The sequence below is a fragment of the Mobula birostris genome, chromosome 30 (genome assembly GCF_030028105.1).
Source record: "Mobula birostris isolate sMobBir1 chromosome 30, sMobBir1.hap1, whole genome shotgun sequence".
NCBI lineage: Eukaryota > Metazoa > Chordata > Chondrichthyes > Myliobatiformes > Myliobatidae > Mobula > Mobula birostris.
In genome coordinates this window covers 29,102,001-29,124,861 of record NC_092399.1, presented here as the reverse complement: position 1 = coordinate 29,124,861, position 22,861 = coordinate 29,102,001, and the positions used below count along the sequence as shown (strand labels likewise).

The window sequence follows — 22,861 nt, the reverse complement described above, 5'->3', positions numbered from 1 at the left end:
CCCTTGATAAGGTGGGGCTGAAGGACAGATCAGCTACAGAATGGATTTAAAGGTTTCCCACCGCACGTTGTAACTCACTTCCGTTCTGGGAGCCAATTAGTGGTTTCAAAGGATTAACAGGATTACTAGTCTTGTAACCCGTGCACATCACTTCCTGATTTGTCCTTTTGTTGTTTCAATGGGAACCAGTCAAAAAGTGATGAATTTAATGAAGTTTCCTGCTCTGTAGAGGCCCTGTGCACATGATGCACACTCTGGTGCTGCACCAAGCAACCTTTAACATGGGATAATTATCATGAGGTCTTGAACTTCTGCCTTGAAAGTAGTGTTATCCTTGTTCTTTGCTTTAATAGTGAGAATGTGAAGACTATTTGAACTTCTGCCTTGATAGCTGTGCAAACCTTGTTCTGTGCCGTAATGGTGAATGTGTGGTAACTATTTGAATCTTTGTCTTGAGAGCAGTGGTAATCCTTGTTCTTTGCTTTAAACGTGTGTGGTGACTAGCTGCTCTTGTCTCTCTTAATCCTGGACTCAAATCATTCTCAGTTGGTTTTATCTTTATAAGTCAGTATTTCTTTGGAGCTTCCATGCTGCATATTGCAGCCCCCAAAAATTACTTTGGAAAAGTAAACAGTGGTGTGCAGATGAAAATTCAGCTGAACTGAGCAGACCATTGCCGCATCCATTTCTCGACATCTTGGTTCCCTTCAGGAAATTCAACTTCTGCCTTTTTGGCAGGATTATCAAGGATCAAGAAACAACTTGATTTGCTATATACATATATTAGGAATTTGCTCTGGTGTGTTGGCATGACATACAACAAAAAAGAGCATCGAACAATTATATAAAAATAAACTTAGAGGTTAAAGAACAGATATGGAATAAATACCTGTTGTATTTACAATTTAGACAGCTTTATAAAAAGTTTTTTAATGTCTTTGCAGTGCAGTGATTGAGGTAGTAGATTGGGGTGGAGGTTCAATAACCCTCATAACTTTTCTCTGGAGTAAAACTCCTCCAAACAAGGTACATCTTAGTGCAAAAAGCAAAACTCATCTCTGTTGTGACAATTGACCTCACTGGGCCAGCAGCTTTTAGTAACCCTGAAACCAAGCTGTTTAAATGAGGAACCCTCAATATGCATTCCTTGGCCTCACTCAGATCTGTGATATACTTTGATCTCAGATGTGCCTGGTCTGCTTTGCCCAAGGAGGGCAGAGTTACTGGTGATTTTCTAAACTCCGCATCGTTGAAGGCATGTGTGCTATGCCTCACCATTTGCTGCTTTTCCCAAATTCCGTATTCAAAGAGAGAAAGACAGATCGTCTTTTGCCATACCTCATGTGGGCATAGGTATCTACTCGGATTGCATCGATAGCACTCATGTATTGAAGGAAAGGTACGTCGCATCCGGAATTTTTCCAGTTAGCGAACGACTTCCTCCCACGCCACTCTGACATAACTGGGAATTGCGTATTAGGCAAGATACAGCAGTGGTTTTCCATTGCCTTCTGCCGGGTGAGTTTTTCAAAGAGATCACCAGCTCTTAACCCAGCACGGATGAAAGGCGTGCAGGGGAGCCGGCTGGCTTCGAACTCGGGACCTCCCGCCCCGCAGCCCTGCGCTGATGCCACTGCACCACCAGCCAGGTTACTCATGTATAATTAGCCCTTAAAGACATCTCTCTAATTGAACTCCTGCCTGAAGCAACTCACTGTAGCCCAAAAAAGTCTCTGTGGCCCCGTTACTTAATGAACCCTTCTCCTAACCTTTGATCTTTGCTAGATTTGTCCAGATCCCTCTAACCAAAAATCACTCCCCTTACCAGCTCAATGCTCTCCCCTACCTCCTCCCATCTTTGCAGTATCAATTTATTAAACAGCATTATTTGTCTTTAGGTTGAAGTTGGTTGCTTGCATTGTGATTTCTCTCTTTGCAGTCTGAATGGAGAGTTCTTGCCTGCAAGGCCAAACACTAACTGCTTTGAATGCTTGCAACAAATCAAGAGGACAAGGTATTGATAAAGCAGACACAGCGGTGAGTTACGCTGGAACATCATTGTTCTGTGAACTTATAGAAGGAGATCTCTATCTTTATGGGGCATAAACAACCTTAACATTATCTCTATTGTTGCTTTAACACCTTAAAGTTTGTAGTGTCTAGAAAAGGGTCTCCCTGATGTTAACTATCAACTCCCAGGTGGCTGGAAATGTGCTCTTGAATCACAGTGGCTGTTCAGTCTATCAAAAGGACCAATGGATATGATCTTCACCACTTGATATCTCCAAGAGAAAATCAGGAAGCAGGACCTGCCACTATACTTGACTACTACTACCAACCTATCAACAACAGTCAACAACAATACAAACATGCAAGAATAGAAATCAGAGGTTATAATCATGACATTGTGACTGGGCTCAGCTCAAAAGCCATCTATAAATTTGCTGATGACACCACTGTATGTAGAATCTCAGATGGTGATGAGGAGGTGTACAGGATTTAAGATTCGGGTTTATTAATCACATGTATATCAAAATGTAGAGTGGAATGGGTGTGCCAGGGCAGCTCAGAAGTGTCACCACATGTTCCAGTGCCAATGTAGCATGTCCAGGGTGCTTGGCAAGGGAGAGAAGGGAGGGGAGGTAACTTCGACTCAAACCAAGAGAGACCTGTGTCGGGCATTTTCATGCCTTACAAGGTGCAGATTGGAAGTCTGTGTGGGGCGCCACTCCTCATACAGACACTAGAGCAATGTGTGGTTAAGTGCCTTGCTCAAGGACACAAACACGCTGCCACAGCTGAGTCTTGAACTAGTGACCTTCAGATCACTAGACGAATACCTTAACCACCTGACAAACGCCTTAACCACTTGGCCACATACTCAACAAGAGTGAAGTAAATTGGACGGTTGAAAGCTGTCACAACAACAACCTTGCCCTCAATTTCAGCATGACCAAGGAATTGATTGTGAGCTTCAGGAAGGAGAAGTCAGGGAAAAAAAAAAACACAGCAAAGCCCTTTCAAGGGTCAGTGGTGGAAAGAATGAACAGTTTCAAATTCCGGGGCATCAACATTTTAGAAGATCTATCCAAGGCCCAACATATTGATGCCATTAGGGAAAAGGCACGCCAACAGCTATATTTCATTAGGACTTGAGGAGATTTGATATGTCACCAAGGATTCGAGAAAACCTTGACAGATGTATGGTGGAACTCATTCTGACTAGTTGCTTCACCACCTGGCACCGGATCAAAAGAGACTGGAGAATTTTGTAGACTCTGCAAAACTCCTTTATAGGCACAATCCTCCTCACCATCGAGGTCATCTTCAAAAGGTGGTACCACAAGAAGGAGCTAGATATCGTTAAGGACCCTCACTGTACACAACGTGCCCTCATCTCTTTACTACCATCAAGGAGAAGGTACAGAAGCCTGAAGATGCACACTCAACATTTTAGAAACAGTTTCTTTCCTTCTACTAGCAGATTTCTGAACAATCCATGAACAACACCTCACAATTCCTCTTTTGCACTATTTATATAATAATTTATAATAATTTTCTTTTATCTTGCACTGTACTACTGCCATAAAACAACTTTCCTGGCATATGCTTGTTTCTACTCTTGATTCTGAACAGCCATGCAGCTCCTTGACCTTTCTACACCATTTATGGCTGATGTGATTGCTGTCTCAGCTCCACATTCCCACCTTCCTGCAGTAGCCTTTCTCCTTCTTGCTTGTCAATAATCAAATGTTGCCCAAAAAGTATTCAAAGATTTTGTCTTCACTGCCCTTCGAGGCAGGGAATTCCAAATGCCGTGACAGGCAGACTAAAATTTTGTGGCTTCATCTCCCTTTTATGTGATTGGTTAGATATTTTTAAGCAGCGACCATTGGTTCTAGATTTTTCCACAAGAGGAAGCATCCTCTCTACATCCAACCTAACCAGATTCTTACAGGGTTTTACATGTTTTCATTCAAGTTTCCTGCTGTTCTTCTAAACTGCAGCTGCCAAACATTCCTCATGAGGCAACTGATCCATCTGAGATGAAAATCTAATAAACCTTCTCTGAATTGTGTCTAGTGCATTAACATTCTCACTTTAAATAAGCTGCAATACAGTTCACCGTTCCAATATTTAGTTATCGCATAATCTTCCTACTTTTTAATTTGATTCCCTAAAACATTCATTTACTTTTCCAGATTAATTGTAATGTTTGCTTGCTGGCCTTTTGGGAACCATGTGCTAGGTTATCCAGATGTGTCTGCATTCTAGAGCATTCAAATCTTTCACCATTTAGAGAATATTGCTTTTTTTTAAAAATATTATTCCCGCCAAAATGTATAATTTTACATTTTTTCTTCATTATGCACCATCTGGCAGATCTTTGCCTACTCGACCAATGTATATCTTTTGAAAGAAACTAATCCAGCGCAGGTACAAATTCAGGCTCGGAGGTACTTATCACACGCATATCAAAACATACAGTAAAATGGATGGATCGTGTTAACAGCCAGAACAACCAAAACCAGGGGCAGCTCACAAGTATCACCACACATTCTGGTGCCAGCATAGCATGACCTCAATGTAAGAAAGTAACTGTGATGAGCAGAGCAAAAATTAACCATTCTTTTGATGCTTTCATCCAACTGATTTTTAAAAATTATAAGAACTTAAGGTCTCACCACTAATCTGTAGAGCATACCACTTGTTACCTATTGCCCTGACCAATTTATGCATCTTTTGCTCCTTTATGCCAGCAAGTCTTTTATCTGTGCCAATATGTAATCTCCTACATCATAAGCTTTCATATTTTGGCACAACCTACAAGTTTCAGAAGGTATGTGAAGTGGTCCCATTTCAAAGTAAATTTGAAGACCCTGACCTGGAGTTACACACTTGACTTCACTTCTTAGCAGAAATGGGATCCGCTCTCAGGCTCACATGATTGGCTGCTTTTCGACATGGCAAGGATGTGCCCTGAAGACTAGCACGTCTTCAGGGTGCTGGATTTTGTGGCTCTGGAGGTGGGTGGATTCAAGGCTGGTGCTGCCGCCTGATGCGTCATTGGAGCTGGAAGACGCTGGCTGTGTGCCCAGAGATTCAAGTTCTTTGGGCACAGAGCTCGGAAAAAGCAACGCAGCAGACTTTTAACACATAGCGAGTTGCTTTGTTATGTCTCCCCTCTTGCATTGAAACATGAACACCTCTTTTTCCCTTATTTGGGATAGAGAGAGCCTGTGGTACGTCAAGTTACCAGGTGAACGAGTAGTCTTTGGACTACTGCAAGTCTGTGTCTTTATTAATGCTTTGTTGCATGCTGGAGTGTTCAGTGGGAGGCGCCGTTGCTTTTTTTCTGGTGAGGGGGCGTCGTTGCTTTGCTGCTGCTTATGCGTGGGAGCGAAGAGTTGGGGGGGCTTTGGGATTCTAACATTTAAATATCATTCATTCTTTAGGACATTCCTCTGTTTTTGTGGATGTTTGTGACGAAAAAGAATTTCAGGATGTATATTATATACATTTCTCTGACGTTAAATGTATCTTTGAAATTATAGCGAATCCACTGGGGGCTTGGGAGGGGTCCCTCTTTATCCACAGCAGGTTACTTCAAAGAACCTACAATAAATTGGTCAAACATATTCTCAAATTGTGTGGTCTTTCTATTTACCTTGGATGTTCCTAAATACCCAGCTTTATTGTCTTTGATAATAACATCTAACACCTTTCTGATGTATCTTAAACCAACTGGTCTCTGAATTCCTCCTATTTCCCTGCCATTTATGGACCTTACCCAAATCCATGGAAAACAGGAATATAGAAAATCTCAGGCCTGTAGAACATCCTTGTCAACTTTTGCATTTGTCAGAATAGGGACCTGACCATTTCACATCTGCTACATGATCACATGCAAGCCATGATCTTGGTCAAAGTTCAAAGTTCAAAGTAAAGTTTATTATCAGAGTACATATATGTCACCACATACAACCCTGAGATTCTTTTTTTCCCTGCGAGCATACTCAGCAAATCTATAGAATAGTAACTACAAACAAGATCAGTGAAAGAACAAGTAGAGCATAGAAGATAACAAACAGTGCAAATGCAAATATAAATAAATAACAATCCATAAAGATAGCATGAAATAATAAGATAAAGAGTCCTTAAAGTGAGATTATTGACTGTAGAAACATGTTAGTAGATGAGTATAGTTATTCTTGTTTGTTCAGGAGCCTGATTGTTGAGAGGTAGTAACTGTTCTTGAGCCTGGTGGTGTGAGTCCTGAGGCTCTGATGGCAGCAGTGAGAAAAGAGCATGGACTGCTTGGTGAAAGGTTTTGCTGATGGATGCTGCTTTCTTACGGCAGCTTTTCATGTTGGTGTGCTCAGTATATGGGAGGGCCTACTGGGCCGAGTCCACTGCCTTTTGTGGGATCTTCTGGTCAAAGGCTTTGGTGTTCCCATACCAGGCCATAATGCAGCCAGCCAAATACACTTTCCACTTCACATCTATAGAAATTTGCCAAGGTTTTTGATGACATGCTGAATCTCCTCAGACTCCTGAGGAAGTAGACCAGCAGTTGTGCTTTCTTTGCAATTACGTTTACATGATGGGCCCAGGACAGGTCCTTGGAGATAGCAACACCCAACAATCTAATTTTATTGACCCTGCCCACTTCTGATCCTCTGATGATTACTGGCTCATGGACCTCCGGTTCCCCTCTCCTCAAGTCTACAATCAGTTCCTTGGTCTTGGTAGCAGATCAACCAGTCTGCATCACATTTGCAGCTTGTTAGACCACTTTAATCCAGTGGTGACTTCTCTTTACTGTGTTACAACTTGCTTTTTTGGAATGATTATCATTTAGGGTTGAGCTACTTGTGATTTTCAAAGAACACCTACAACCTTAAAAAAAGGTGCATGTAATTTGGTAAAAATAATATCCCTATAACAAATTAATGATAATTTTCCTTGATTAATCTGGCATTTCTAAGTGCTTATTCATTTTACTTATGGAATTAAATAGTAGTGGGTACAGACTGCAGTTCTGAATAGAATATACTATCTGGTTAACTTAATTGGATCTTTTGAGGAGGCAGCTAATGAAATTTAGAACTTTAGCTGCACAGAACAGAAACCGGCCCTTTGACCTGCTATATCCAGACTGACCATTTTGTGCCTGTGATGGAGCTGGCTAAATCTACAACATCTGTAGTCTCTTGTGCTCCTCAGTGTGAACACTTGTGGGATGTGAAGAAGAGAGACATATCCCTTTGTGGAAGCTGCATCTTTGGAGGTGTTTGAGTGTTAAAAAAATTTAGAGGATTGCAGGATGTATGGAACTGACACAAAAGAGGCATCAAGGTCAAGGGAAGATTGGCTTTCATCATATTGAGTTCTGCAGCACATGTAAGAGGCTGGTGTCCACTGCTAATCCTGATTTTATTTTAACCATATAACAATTACAGCACAGAAACAGGCCGTCTCGGCCCTTCTAGTCCATGCTGAACTCTTACTCTCACCTAGTCCCACCGACCTGCACTCAGCCCATAACCCTCCATTCCTTTCCTGTCCATATATCTAAAATATTTAACTTTAAACAACAATATCAAACCTGCCTCAACCACTTCTACTGGAAGCCCGTTCCACACAGCTACCACTCTCTGAGTAAAGAAGTTCCCCCTCATCTTACCCCTAAACTTTTGCCCTTTAACTCTCAACTCATGTCCTGTTGTTTGAATCTCCCCCACTCTCAATGGAAAAAGCCTATCCACGTCAACTCTATCAATCCCCCTCATAATTTTAAACACCTCTATTAAGTCCCCACTCAACCTTCCACGCTCCAAAGAATAAAGACCTAACCTGTTCAACCTTTCTCTGTAACTCAGGTAATGAAACCCAGACAACATTTTAGTAAACCTCCTCTGTACTCTCTTAATTTTATTGACATCTTTCCTATAATTCGGTGACCAGAACATTTACACAATACTCCAAATTTGGCCTTACCAATGCCTTATACAATTTCAACATTACATCCCAACTCCTATACTCAATGCTCTGATTAATAAAGGCCAGCATACCAAAAGCTTTCTTCACCACCCTGTCCACATGAGATTCACCTTCAGGGAACTATTCACCATTATTCCTAGATCCCACTGTTCTACAGCATTCTTCAATGCCCTACCATTTACCATGTATGTCCTATTTTGATTAGTCCTACCAAAATATAGCACTTCACACTTTTCAGCATTAAACTCCATCTACCATCTTTCAGCCCACTCTTCTAATTGGCCTAAATCTCTCTGCAAGCCTTGAAAACCTACTTCATTATCCACAATGCCACCTATCTTAGTATCATCTGCATACTTACTAATCCAATTTACCATCCCATCATCCAGATCATTAATATATATGACAAACAATGTTGGACCCAGTACAGATCCCTGATGCACACCGCTACACACCGTCCTCCAATCTGACACACAGTTATCCACCACTACTCTCTGGCGACTCCCATCCAGCCACTGCTGCATCCATTTTACTACTTCGATATTAATGCCTAATGATTGAACCTTCCTAACTAACCTTCCGTGTGGACCCTTGTCAAAGGCCTTACTGAAGTCCACATAGCCAGCATCCACCACTTTACCCTCGTCGACTTTCTTAGTAACTGTATCAAAAAATTCTATAGGATATGTCAAACATGACCTTCCACGCACAAATCCATGTTGACTGTTCCTAATCAGACTCTGTCTATCCAGATTATTATATATACCATCTCTAAGGATACCTTCCATCAATTTACCCACCACTGACGTCAAGCTCACAGGCTGATAATTGCTAGGTTTACTCTTAGAACCCTTTTTAAACAATGGAACCACATGAACAATACGCCAATCCTCCGGCTCCATCCCCGTTTCTAATGACGTTTGAAATATTTCTGTCAGAGCCCCTGCTATTTCCACACTAACTTCCCTCAAGGTCCTAGGGAATATCTTGTCCAAACCCGGAGACTTTTCCACTTTTATATTCCTTAAAAGCGCCAGTACTTCCTCTTCTTTAATCGTCATACTTTCCATAACTACCCTTCTTGTTTCCTTTACCTTACACAATTCAATATCCTTCTCCTTAGTGAATACCGAAGAAAATAAATTGTTCAAAATCTCCCCCACCTCTTTTGGCTCCGCACATAGCCGTCCACTCTGATTCTCTAAGGGACCAATTTTATCCCACACTATCCTTTTGCTATTAACATAATTGTAGAAACTCTTTGGATTTATTTTCACCTTACTTGCCAAAGCAGCCTCATATCTTCTTCTAGCTTTTCTAATTTCTTTCTTAAGATTCTTTTTACATTCTTTATATTCTTCGAGCACCTCATTAACTCCTAGCTGCCTATATTTATTGAAGATCCCTCTATTTTTCCAAACCAGGTTTCCAATATCCCTTGAAAACTATGGCTCTCTCAAACTTTTAACCTTTCCTTTCATCCTAACAGGAACATAAAGATCCTGTACCCTCAAAATTTCACCTTTAAGTGACCTCCATTTCTCTATTATGTCCTTCTCATAAAATAAATTGTCCAAATCCACTCCTTCTAAATCCTTTCGCATCTCCTCAAAGTTAGCCTTTCTCCAATCAAAACCCTCAACCCTGGGTCCAGTCCTATCCTTCTCCATAATTATATTGAAACTAATGGTATTGTGATCACTGGACCCGAAGTGCTTCCCAACACATACCTCCGTCACCTGCCCTATCTCATTCCCTAACAGGAGATCCAACACTGCCCCTTCTCTAGTTGGTACCTCTATGTATTGCCGCAAAAAACTATCTTGCACACATTTGACAAACTCCAAACCATCCAGCCCTTTTACAGAATGGGCTTCCCAGTCTATGTGTGGAAAATTAAAATCTCCCACAATCACAACCTTGTGCTTACTACAAATATGTGCTATCTCCTTACAAATTTGCTCTTCCAGTTCTTCGTCCCCATTACGTGGTCTATAATGCACCCCTATAAGCATCACAACACCTTTCCTATTCCTCAATTCCACCCAAATAACCTCTCTAGACGAGTCCACTAATCTATCCTGCCAGAACACCACTGTTATATTTTCTCTGACGAGCAATGCAACACCTCCCCCCTCTTGCCCCTCCTATTCTATCACACCTGAAGCAGCGAAATCCAGGAATATTTAGTTGCCAATCACACCCCTCTTGCAACCACGTTTCACTAATAGCTACAACATCATATTTCCAGGTATCAATCCATGCTCTAAGCTCATCCACCTTTCTTACAATGCTCCTAGCATTAAAATAGATGCATTTAAGAAACTCTCCATCTCCTACTCTCTGTTTATCCTTAATGGAGCAAACAACTTTGTTATCTTTTTGTTCCTTGTCCCCTACATCTTTGGTCTGAGTGCTCCTGATCTCTGTCCCCTGCCTATCCTCCCTCACACACTGTCTATTAGCTTTCTCTGTTTGTGAACTAACCTCCTCTCTCCTAGTCTCTTTAATTTGATTCCCACCCCCAACCATTCTAGTTAGCCCTTGCAAATCTCCCCGCCAGGATATTGGTCCCTCGGATTCAAGTGTAACCCGTCCTTTCTGTACAGGTCACGCCTGCGCCAAAAGAGGTCCCAATGATCCAAAAACTTGAATCCATGCCCCTGCTCCAATCCCTCAGCCACGCATTTATCCTCCACCTCATTGCATTCCTACTCTCACTGTCGCGTGGCACAGGCAGTAATCCCGAGATTACTACCTTTGCGGTCCTTTTTCTCAACTCCCTGTACTCCCCTTTCAGGACCTCTCCCCTTTTCCTACCTATGTCATTGGTACCTATGTGTACCACGACCTCTGGCTTCTCTCCCTCCCACTTCAGGATCTCTTGGATGCGATCAGAAACATCCCAGACCCTGGCACCAGGGAGGTAAACTACCATCCTGGTCTCTGGACTGCGTCCACAGAATCGTCTATCTGACTCCCTAACTTCCTCCGCACTCCTGCTCCGATTCTTAGACTTCCTTCTCCGAATTAAAGCTGAATCAGGATTTCTGTCCTTTTAAATCTTCCGCGCTTCACTCCCCGGCGTCACATGCCTGTGCAGTCCCGCCTCTCTGTGAATCTTGTGCTTCTGTGAATTACCAGTCTAGTCATTTAACCCCTGTGTCATCTCCGTATGAGACAGGATGCATTGTCAAGCTAATCACCGCATCAGCAGTATAATACACAGGAGAAGTAGGTCCATTATTTTACCCTGATATTGGCATTCCACCCATTGATAAAGAACCTCAACTCAAAGCATTGACTGTCCATGCCAGTCCTCAGATGCTACTCGTCCTGGTGAGTTCTTTAAGCACTTTGTTATTGATTGCCCCAGAGACAACTAGGGATAAGTAATAAATGCTGGCCCTGATCATGAAAAGTAAATGAATAATGTTATTCGGGTAAACAGATTAACAGTAGGACTTGATGGCAAGAGGGAGGTTTTCAAGGGAGATTTTCAGGGATGCTTGTGTTGGAGTAAAGATTGATGAGACCTAGCTGGTGACCTTCGGTACAGGATCAGCGGACAGAAAATGTAATTTGAATCTAATAGTTCTGATTGTCCCAGTTGGGAAAGATAAAAAGGGCGGATTTCACTTTGTCGGGTGATCAAAAATCCTAGTGCTTAGATTTAAGGACTGAGTTGAAAGATTAGACAGGTGTTGATTTTTCTCCCCACCCGAAAAACAGTAGAGTTCTGAACATACTGTTCAATCGTTCAATGGTTCCATTTAATATCAGAGAATCTATGCAATATACTACCTGAAATTCACTCTCTGCAGACATCCTCAAAACAGAAGGAAAAATCTCAAAGAATGAATGACAGAAAAATATGTAAGAACCCCCAAACCCCCTACCCCCTCCCACACGCAAGCAGCATCAACCCCACCTCCCCCCCCCACTTATTCTAGCATAAAGTACTAGCATTCCCCCCACAAACCATGTGAGCAACTGCAAAGCCCCCAAAGAGAGACCTTTGTCTGTAGTACATCAAAAGCTAACTGTTGACTCCAACATTTTGCCATCCCGCAGGCTCTCACTCTCACTAACAAGGGAGAGACAGTTTTCGTTCCTTCCACAGCGAGAGGGTAGGCAGACCATCACTATTTCAATGTTGCACTCAGTCTGTGAAGCATTGCTTTTTATATTGAGTTCCCTGACTCAATTATCAGCAGCAATCTCTCACTCACCTTTGATGGAGAGAGAGAGCGAGAGGGATCAATCACTGACTGCAGAGCACTCTGACAGCCACGCCCGCTGTCTTCGATGTTCCGGGTCCTGCTACATTTCAGTTCGTGACACCGGTAAGAAATCACGTCCACAGGGCCGTGCAAGGCCATACCCCGAAGGCCCCCGACTTCAAGTCGAACTTGGACACACCGAAATGCGGCCAAACAGTGAGCTTCAAGAACGGGAGTTTGCTGTCATGCAGAGCTGCAGTTTGAATGCCTCCGTAGATCAAAGGTCCCGACAGGACACCAGCCACTCTGTAAAGGAAAATAGTGTGGGAATAGTAACAATTCAACTGCTCTGCTGATGAGCTATCTTTAACTCTGTCCACTGTCTGAAATTATGTAAAGGCAACAATACAGGAACAGCAGATCCACGGCAGATGCCATCTCTCTGGCTCTTCACTCACCCCTGGAACATCTGGACAGCAAAGATGCATACATCAGGATGCTCCTCAGTGACTACAGTTTAGCATTCAATACTATCATCCCCTCAAAACTAATCAATAAGCTTCAAGACGTAGGCCTCAGTGCCTCCTTGTGCAACTAGATCCTCAATTCCTTCACTTACAGCAGCGGTCCCCAGCCACCGGGCCGTGGACTGGTACTAGGCTGCAAAGCATGTGCTACTGGGCCGGAAGGATCGATATGATTTGGCGATATGAAACGATATGAGTCAGCTGCACCTTTCCTCATTCCCTGCCACGCACTGTTGAACTTGAAATAACCTACCAAACCATACCAAATAACACATAAAACCTAAAACAATACTAACATATAGTAAAAGCAGGAATGATATGATAAATACACAACCTATATAAAGTAGAAATAATGTATGTACAGTGTAGTTTCACTTAACAGAATCGGGAAGATTAAGCCAAAACCGATTTGTAGAAAAAAAATCGGCACGTACACGCATGCGCACGTCATGTATGCGCATGTCACGCATGCGCACATGGGTGCCCACGCAAGGCTTCATGGTCATGGTAGTCTTTCCTGGGGTAAACACAAGGGTCCCATATTTGACTGCTACTTTTGTCCCTTATTTGGGAGTGAGAAAGTTGGCAACCCTACTTGAACACCACCCCCCTTCCCTCCACCGGCCGGTCCGCAAGAATATTGTCAATATTAAACCGGTCCGCAGTGCAATAAAAGTTGAGGACCCCTGACATACAGACCTCAGTTCAGATTGCAAAAACATCTCCTTCAGCACAGTTGCATCAAAAGGTTGTGTGCATAGCCCTCTGCTCTTGCCACTTTATACTTATGACTGTGAGACTGAGCACAGCTCAAGGGTGGTGACAAATCAGCACATAGGAGGGTGATTGAAAGTCTGGCTGAGAGGTGCCACAACAACAACCCCTCAGTTAATGTTAGCAAGATCAAGGAGATGATTATTGACTTCAAGAGGAGGACACTGAAGATCCATGAGCCTCCATTGAGGACCAGAGCTGGAGATGGTCAGCAAATTTAAATTTCCCAGCGTTATCATTTGAGGATCTGTCCCGCGTCCAGCACGCAAGTGCCGCTATGAAGAAACCACGGCAGCTCTTCTATTTTCTTAGACTCTTGTGAAGGTTCAGCATGTCATCTGAAACTTTGACAAACTTCTATAGATGAGCGGTGGAGAATATACTGACTGGTTGCATCACAGCCTGGAATGGACACATCCAATGCCCTTAAACAAAGAGTAGTGGATATAGCCACGTTCATCACGGGTGAAGCCCTTCACTCCATTGAGCAGATCTACATGGAGCGCTGTTGCAGGAAAGCAGCATCCATCATCAGCGACCCCCACCACCCAGGCCATACTCTATTCTCACTGACGTCGTCAGGAAGAAGGTACAGGGCTCACACCACCAGTTCAGAAACAATTATTACCCTACAGCCACCAGGCTCTTGAATCAGAGTGGAGAACTTCACTAAACCTCACCGAACTGTTCCTCCAACTTAGGAACGCACTTTATCTGACTCTACAGCTCACTTTCTTGATGTTTATTGCTTATATATTAATTATTATTCTTTTTTTGTTTTGTATTTGCAGAGTTAGTTGTCTTTTGCACATTGGTCGTTGTCTGGCCTATTGGGGGCATTCTTTTATTGATTCTAATGTGTTACTTGTATTCACTGTGAATACCCGCAGGAAAATAAATCCCAGGGTTGTGTAAAGTGACATATGTGTACTTTGACAATAAATTTGCTTTGAACTTTGAAGTGTAAGGTTATTATTAAAAGTCTTTTTGGCAGATTTGAGCAAGCTGGGCTGAGCAGTCTCCCTCTGTGTTCTAAACTTCAGTGGCACTATTTTCTATATTGTAGTAATGTGAGGCAGAAGTGTGAGGTGTATTGTTATATCACTTAGCATTATTGTATCACATAGCCACTCTAATTAGCTTTAAAATACTGTCACCTTATAAAATATGTATAGCACTTCTTAAAAGGATATACAATTGGAGCTGCCTGGATTTTCATGGGAGCAGAATTTAATGCACAGATTAAGATTCTAGTATTGACAAGCTGACATACAGTCTAACATTCCATTGTCACTTTGTTGTAGAGAACTGCTCATTCCTATGTCCCAGAAGGCTTTACTTTATTTCTTTGTGTTTCATTATATAAATGAGAATTATGTAAATGTGACAAGAATAACATTTGTTCAACATATTAACGTTCTTCCCTTTGTCAGTCAAGGTAAGTATTTTGAAAATCCTTTCATGCTTTAAGCATTAACCAAACTAAATGGCAGTCAACATGGATTGCCGATTTCTGAGAAAAACTCAGGGAAAAGCCAACGTTTTACTGCAGAGTTATTGAAGGCAACTTTGATAGATTGCTATATAAAACACATTTACTGATTGTAAAAGTACATTTCAAAGCATCAAAAATCCACATGTCATCACCAAATGTCCCCTTTACTTCAAATCTGGCTGTAGATGGTTTTGAAAACTAAGATAAATAGAATGTCATCTGAAAAGTTCCAGAAGAGATGTTCTGGACTTACTGCAAAATGATTTCAGCACTGAAGTTGGCCTTTCGTTCCAGAGAACAATACCTGGTGTTTTCATAAAAGCATCCTCTACTCTTCATCTAGTCTTATGTCCTGGCTCGCCCTGATCTACATTCAAGCACATCATCCAACTACAGATTGTTTTACAGAATTTCATAGAGAAACACTTGAATTATAAAAATAACTATCCTTACTTTTCTTGTCATATATATTCACGACCTTTTTAAAACGTATTTGCACTTGTTTTGTTTGCAATAGAATCTCTAGAATGGGGAAAAGCTGGAAAAGAGATGGAGCCTGATAAGATGAGTTTAAGAAACTGGAAAAGAGAACTGCAAAGGTGTACATGAAATATAGACCTCTACAACACATTACGGGGCCTACTGCCAATGATGTTCTGCCGACCTTTTATCTTACTATCCCTTCAATCTGACCCTTCCCTCCAACATAGCCCTTTATTTTTCTATCATCTCTCTGCCTATCTGAGAGCTTTTTAAATGACCCGAATATATCTGCCTCTACCACCGCCCCTGCAGGTTATTCCACCCACCCACCACTCTCTGCGTGAAGAACCTCATACTTTCCTCCAGTCACCTTAAAATTATGAGCAACACCCACATAATGCTGGAGAAACTGACCAGGTCAGGCAGCATCTATGGAAAAGAATAAATAGTCGACGTTTCGGGCTGAGACCCTTCTTCAGGACTGGAATGAAGGGGGAAGAGGTCAGAATAAAAAGGTGAGGGAGGGGAAGGAGGATAGCTACAAGGTGATAGCTAAAGCCAGGTGGGTTGTAAAGATAAAGGGCTGGAGAAGAAGGAATCTGATAGGAGAGGAGAGAGGACCATAGGAGAAAAGGAACAAGCAGGGGACCCAGGAAGAGGTATGAGGCAAGTGAGATAAGGTAAGAGACCACAGTGGGGAAGAGGAGGAGAAATTTTTTTATATATCAGAAGGAGAAATCTATATTCATGCCATCAGCTTGGAGGTTACCCAAATGGGATATACGGTGTTGCTCCTCCACCCTGAGGGTGGCCTCATCTTGGCATAAGAAGAGACCTTGGAGCATCATGTGGGAACAGGAGTGGGAATCAGAATTAAAATGTTTGACCACTGGAAAGTTTCACTTTTGGCAGATGGGGTGGAGATGCCCAACGAAGTGGTACCCCAGTTTTCAATGGGTCTCACCGATGTATAGGAGTCTGCATTAAGAGCACTGCAGACAATACATAACCCCAGCATATTCACAGGTGAAGTGTTGCCTCACCTGGAGGGACTGTTTGGGGCCCTGAATGGAGGTGAAGAGTCAGGTGTTGCACTTGAACCATTTGCAGGGATGAGTGCTGGGTGGGAGACTAGTGGGGAGGGCAAATGCACAAGAGAATCATAGAGGGAGTGATCCCTGCAGAAGCTGAGGAAAGGGGGCGGAGGTATGGATATGTTTAGTTGTAGGATCCTATTGGAGATGGCAGAAGTTGTTGGATATGAAGGCTCATGGGCCAAGAGGAACTCTCTGATTGTTAACATGACGTGAAGATGGAGTGAGTGCAGATGTACATGAATTGGTGGAGATACAGGTGAAGACACCATTAATAGTGAAATAGTGAAACCTAGTTGTTTGAAGGAGAATATCTCTGATGTTCTGGAAAGGGAGGACATCTTCTGAGAACAGATGCTGCAGAGGGGAAGGAACTGAGTAAAGGAAATAGGATTTTTATAAGAGATAGGTTGGGAAGAGATATAGTCAAGATAACCATGGGAATTAGTAGTTTTACAGTGCCTATAAAAGAATTCACCCCCCCCCGGAAGTTTTCATGTTTTATTGTTTTACAGCATTGAATCACAGTCAAATTTAATTTGTTTTTTTTTACACTGATCAACAGGAAAAGACTCTTTTTTTGTCAGAGTGAAAACAAATCTCTACAAAGTGATCTAAATTAATTACAAATATAAAACACAAAATAACTGATTACTTAAGTATTCACCCCCTTTAATTTGACACACCAAATTATCACTGGTGCAGCCAATTGGTTTTAGAAATCATATAATTAGCTAAGGTGTCCCAACTATATACAAACCTGTGTGTAGTTAAGGTGTTTCAATTGATTGTAGTAAAAGTACGGCTTTATCTGGAAGATCCAACTGCTGGTGAGTCAGTATCTAGCAAAAACTGTAGCATAAAGACAAAAGAACACTCCCAGCAAGGTTATTGAAAAGCACAAGTCAGGAGATGGATACAAGAAAAGTTCCAAATCACTGGCGATCCCTTGGAGTACAGTTGAGACAATCATCAAGAAATGGAAGAATATGGTACAGCTGTAAATCTGCCTAGAGCAGGTCATCCTCAAAATCTGAGTGACTGTGCAAGAAGGGGACTAGTGAGGGAGGCCACCAAGAGATCTATGACAACTCTGGAGGAGTTACAAGCTTCAGTGGCTGAGATGGGAGAGACTGCGCACACAACAACTGTTGCCCTTTTCTTCTCTTCTCATCTGCCTATCACTGCCCTCTAGTGTCTCTCCTCCATCCCCTTCTTCCATGGTGACCTCTCCTCTCCTACCAGGTTACTTCTTAGTTAGCTCTTTACCTCTTCTACTTATTACCAACCAGCTTCACCATCAACCCCCTCACCCGCCCACTTTCCATTTCCCCTCACCTAGCATGTGCCAGCTTATATTCCTTCCTCTCCCACCCCTTCTTTCTCGGGCTTCTTCCTCCTTCCTTTCCAGTCTTGATGAAGGGTCTTGGCCAGAAATAAAGCCAACTGTTTATTTCGCTCTAAAGGTGCTGCCTGACCTGCTGAGTTCCTCCAGCATGCTGTGTTTGTTGCTTTGGATTTCCAGCATCTGTAGTATCTTTTGTGTTTCTGTTAAATCTGATTCAACAATGCACAACAATGTAAGTTTTTTTTCAGCAACAATAATCGTTTTAAGATGCATAATCACATCAGGAAACATTGCAGCCTTCAGAAGAGCAGGGAGTTGTTGACAGCAGCCATTAACTATTCATCTGTGAACTTCGGAATTTCTCCAACGTAATGATGAATGTCGATGTCTTTCTGCTCATGAAGAACATTGCACATTCCGAACAATCACTTTTTGTTTACATTTTCAGTGATGCTTTGGGCTGTTGATCAACCTGTCAGCAGCAAATGGCCCTGGATTTGATCTGGGTGCTGACTATAAGAAGTTTTGCATGTTCTTCCTGTGATCACCTGGGTTTCCCCCCTGCGCTCCCATTTCCTCAATGAGCTCAACAAAGACCTGTTGGTGGGCTAATTCGCTTCTGAAATTTGTCCCTCATGTAGGTGGGGGGGAGGGGGGAAGAATCAGCAGAGTATTGATAGGAAGTTGAATGGGACTAGTTGCAGGAGAATAAGAAGGGCAGTGGGATTGCGAGGAATGCTCTGAGAACAGGTGTGGATCGATGGGTCGAATGGCCTCCGCCAGTGTTGTAAGACGAGATGAAAAGAGTGGCTGAAGTGATTTCATTGATATATTTCTGGGAACTGTGGATCATCGTGGCCCTCCACCATGCAGGCCATGCTCTCTTCTTGCAGCTGTCATTGGGAAGAAGGTACAGAAGCTTTCGATCCCACACCATCAGGATCAGGAACTGTTATTACGCTTCAACCACCAGGCTCCTGAACCAGTGTGGAGAATTTTACTCATGTCAACGCAGAACTGATTGCACAAACTATGGACTCTACAACTCATGATCTCAGTATTACTTATTTATAGATTCGTTGTTATTATCATTTCGTATTTGCACAGATTGTCTATTTCTGCACATTAGCTGTTTGGCTGTCTTTGTGCATAGCTTTTCATTGATTCTATTGGATTCCTTTGTTCTACTGTGCATGGCTGCAAGAAAAATGAACCTCAGGGTAGTGTATGGTGATATATACATGCTTTAATAATAAATTTACTTTGAACTTTGAACTTCTAAATAACAGAATTTAAAAGGATCTCTCTCAGGGACGTGAAGGACAAACTTTCCTTTAAGGGAGGGAAAACCTAAAACCCCTTAGCGTGCAGAAGTGAACCAACTTTTCCATTTTAAATAAGATAGTTTTCAGTGTCAGTAAGAGACACCATAAAGTTATTGTAAAAGTACAGTTAGCTCATAGAGGTCCATTAGGGAAGGGAAAATGCCATCTCTACCTTATTGTGGCTCCTATACATTTGGCTCTTGCCTCACTGAAATGAGGAGATGATGGTTGCACTCTGACGATGAAAATCTCAGGAAGTTGCTCGCTCATAGAATTACGCAACGTGGAAACAAAGGCTCTTCAGCCCAACTTATCCATGCCAATAAGATGCTTATCTAAGCTTGCCCTGCTGCAATATGACAGCCTCCTTCGGGCTATTTGGGGAGCAAGTTTGCTTCTAGTGGTTGAGATCGCTTCTGCATATTAATTCAATATCTGTCCAATGTCCATTAGAGGTATTGTCAATGGTTGATACCAATACAGCAGCTGAATCGGGACATGGACTGACATGTTTTATTTTTCTGACTGAATCCAAAACTACTGCTCCCTTTCCCTCCACCTCCCCTTGCCCCCTTCTCTCTTCCTCCATCACAACTCTCTATTCTTCACTTCCTCCCCTCCTTCCTCACCATCCCCCACCACCTCACCCAACTCACCTCCTCTCTACCCGCCATGTCTCTCCTCTCCTTTCCTGCCATCCTGCACTTCATCTCTCATCTTTCTTCATCTGTCTCCTTCAAAATCCTTCTCCTTCCTGTCCCCATCTCTCATGCCACCCCTGTCCTCATCCTTAATTCCACCTTCTGTCCTCACCATCTCTCCATCCTTCACCCACTCCCTCAGCCCATCCCATGGACTGGTACAGGATTTTGTACCTGGCAATATCTGGAAGAAGCAGGTCCTCGAGAAATGCCTTCAAGGAAGGCTGGTCCGGAAAATTTAAAAACATTCCTTTCTTTCAACCTTATCTTCATCCAGCTGTCAGTGAGCATCACCTGATAGATGCACGAAGGAGGTGGAGAGGCTAATGGAGGGAATTTCAGAGCTTGAGGCTGAGGCAGTTGAGAGCATATTGTCCAGTGCTACAATAAAGGAAGGCTTAGGAAAATGGGCTAGACTGGGAGTAGAGCAACAAGGAATATTCTGAGATAATATATCATAATTTTAGATGTTTAGATTATGAGGACACTCAGTCCTCGTTTATTACCGTTTAGAAATGCATGCATTAAAAAATGTTACAACGTTTGTCCGGAATGATATCACAAGAAAACACAGGACAAACCAAGACTAAAACTGACAAAACACTGACAAAACTACATAATTATAATATATAGTTACAACAGTGCAAAGCAATACCATAATTTGATAAAGAGCAGACCATGGGCACGGTAAAAAAAAGTCTCAAAGTCCTGATAGACTCATCATCTTACGCAGACGGCAGAAGGGAGGAACTCTCCCCGCCATGAACCTCCAAGCGCCGCCAACTTGCCGATGCAGCACCATTGGAAGCACCCGACCGCAGCAGACTCTGAGTCCGTCTGAAAACTTCGAGACTCCGACCAGCCCCTCCGACACAGCTTCTCCGAGCACCAATCTTCTGCCGAACGCTTCGATCCCGCCCCGGCCGCCGAGCAACAAGCAAAGCTGAGGACTCAAGGCCTTCTCCTCCAGAGATTCTGGACCACACAGTAGCAGCAGCAGCAAAGCAGGCATTTCAGAAGTTTCACCAGATGTTCCTCCGTGCTCTCACGTCCATCTCGATCAAATCAGGATTGTGCACGGCGCCCTACTTGACAAATAACAGACATCGCCACCAGAGTGGCCGCTCGGAGCTGCATATTGCCTGTGTATTTCAGTGTGTATTTTTTTTATAACCTAGTATTGCATTTTGGTTCTGAAAGCAAATTTAGGGTTGTGGAAGTTGACAGGAAACTGGAAAGACTGTAGATGCATTGGTACAATACAGGTTACAAACTGTATCTTGCAAAAACAGCAGTATAGTTGTTTCCATTGGAGCTGGGTTTTCAACTGGGAGTCCACAGACCACTTGCTTAATGGTATTGGTCTATGGCATAAAAACAGTTGCACTAAAGATTACTGGCCACTCCGAGTCTTTGGAATTTGTGGTCTGCGTGCTTCGAAAGTTATCTAATATTAGATAACACCACGTTCACCCATTCTGCCCCACCGTCATTGTACGACCACATCTTACGCAAAACCCCTCAACTGCTGTGATGAGCAGAGTCCACAAAATAACCCTGGTGTGCCCTCTGTGTTTTGGTCACTGGATATAATCTGAGATTGGCAACTGTTGCATAACCAAAAAAGCAGCTTGTGAGATCTGCTATGAACCTTTGCTGGGATTTCAAGAAATAATTGGTGCACAGCTAGATTTAAGCCGAACCCTCTATAGACATCATTATATGCTCTTGGTCGCTCTAATCACCATGCTGTATGCCATTTACTGAGTGAACTGTTTTAACCCAGTCTTTAATAAAGAACAACGCACTTGCTCAGGTTTCTAAGAAAACTTCACACACAGCCCTGACTTGCTGCATTCTGTTGTATTCAGGACTGTCATAAGCTGCGAATGAATTGTTGTCCACACCGGTGCTCTTGTCATTTTCAACAAGCACATTTCCCCAGATATTCATCAGTAAATACAGACCATGTTTCTTTGAAGATAGACATGCTGGGAGCCGTCTGCCTAAGGGTCCAGACACAGTTACAACTGAATAGGTCGTTACCCACTAAATGATACTTTTTTTTAGTTCAGATCGATTTCAGGGAGACAATATATTTCCAGCTCATCTTGAGTTATCAGAGTGAAGCTTCAGCAATTCTTGTGGCCTTTTCAGTCAATAAAAGGCAAGGATCTAATTGTTGATGAGGGGAGAAAAGGGGACCAGCCGTCAAGGAATTATTACAGTTGAGTCAGATATTATTTTTTTCTTTGAGAGTACATTCAAAAGTGTTTGATCTTGCTCTGACATTTTTCTTTATTGTTTAATTTACAGAGCCTGTGTTGTAACGCTGTTAAGATTCTCTTTATGAATCTTTCTTATTTTAGTTGTATTCTTCTCATCGTTCCCTTGACCTTCGTTTATTTCCAGTTCTTCTTTATTGCATGGGGATTTGGTTCTGCAAGCACAAAAGATTTGCCAGCTCTTTGCCTTACTCCATGCTGTGAGGAAGCAGTGCTGAAACAGCATTTGTTTATTAAAATGGGAGTCGACCAGTTGTATTTTGGGACATTACAGGAAGGGCTGCTTGAAATCCACTGGCATCTGGTGCTGAAGCAACAAACCTTGGCATCGATGGGGCAAAATGAACACGGTCCTTCCGTAAAGCCAGCATGATATTCAGCATCAGTGATTTCTACAAAGCATTAAACTAATCAGCCAATACCTGTTTCGCAGTAGTGTCCATAGTGAATTTTTTCCCCTCATGTTTGATATTAGTTCTCCCAGTCAAGTCATTGTGTACTCCTAGACCCTTGAGATTCCTCAATGTTTGAAGGAATTACAATCACTTTTACTATCTGTACCTAAAAGCACAGAGCAATCTCTTCACTTCCATTTCCCCCTT

The 22,861-nt window shown here is 42.5% G+C and overlaps 1 protein-coding gene across 1 annotated transcript in view; it reads left to right on the top strand.

The window, feature by feature from the left end:
• Positions 1-22,861, top strand: part of LOC140190419 (ephrin type-A receptor 7-like) — an 827,081-nt gene that overhangs the window by 408,852 nt on the left and 395,368 nt on the right. The window lies entirely within an intron of this gene.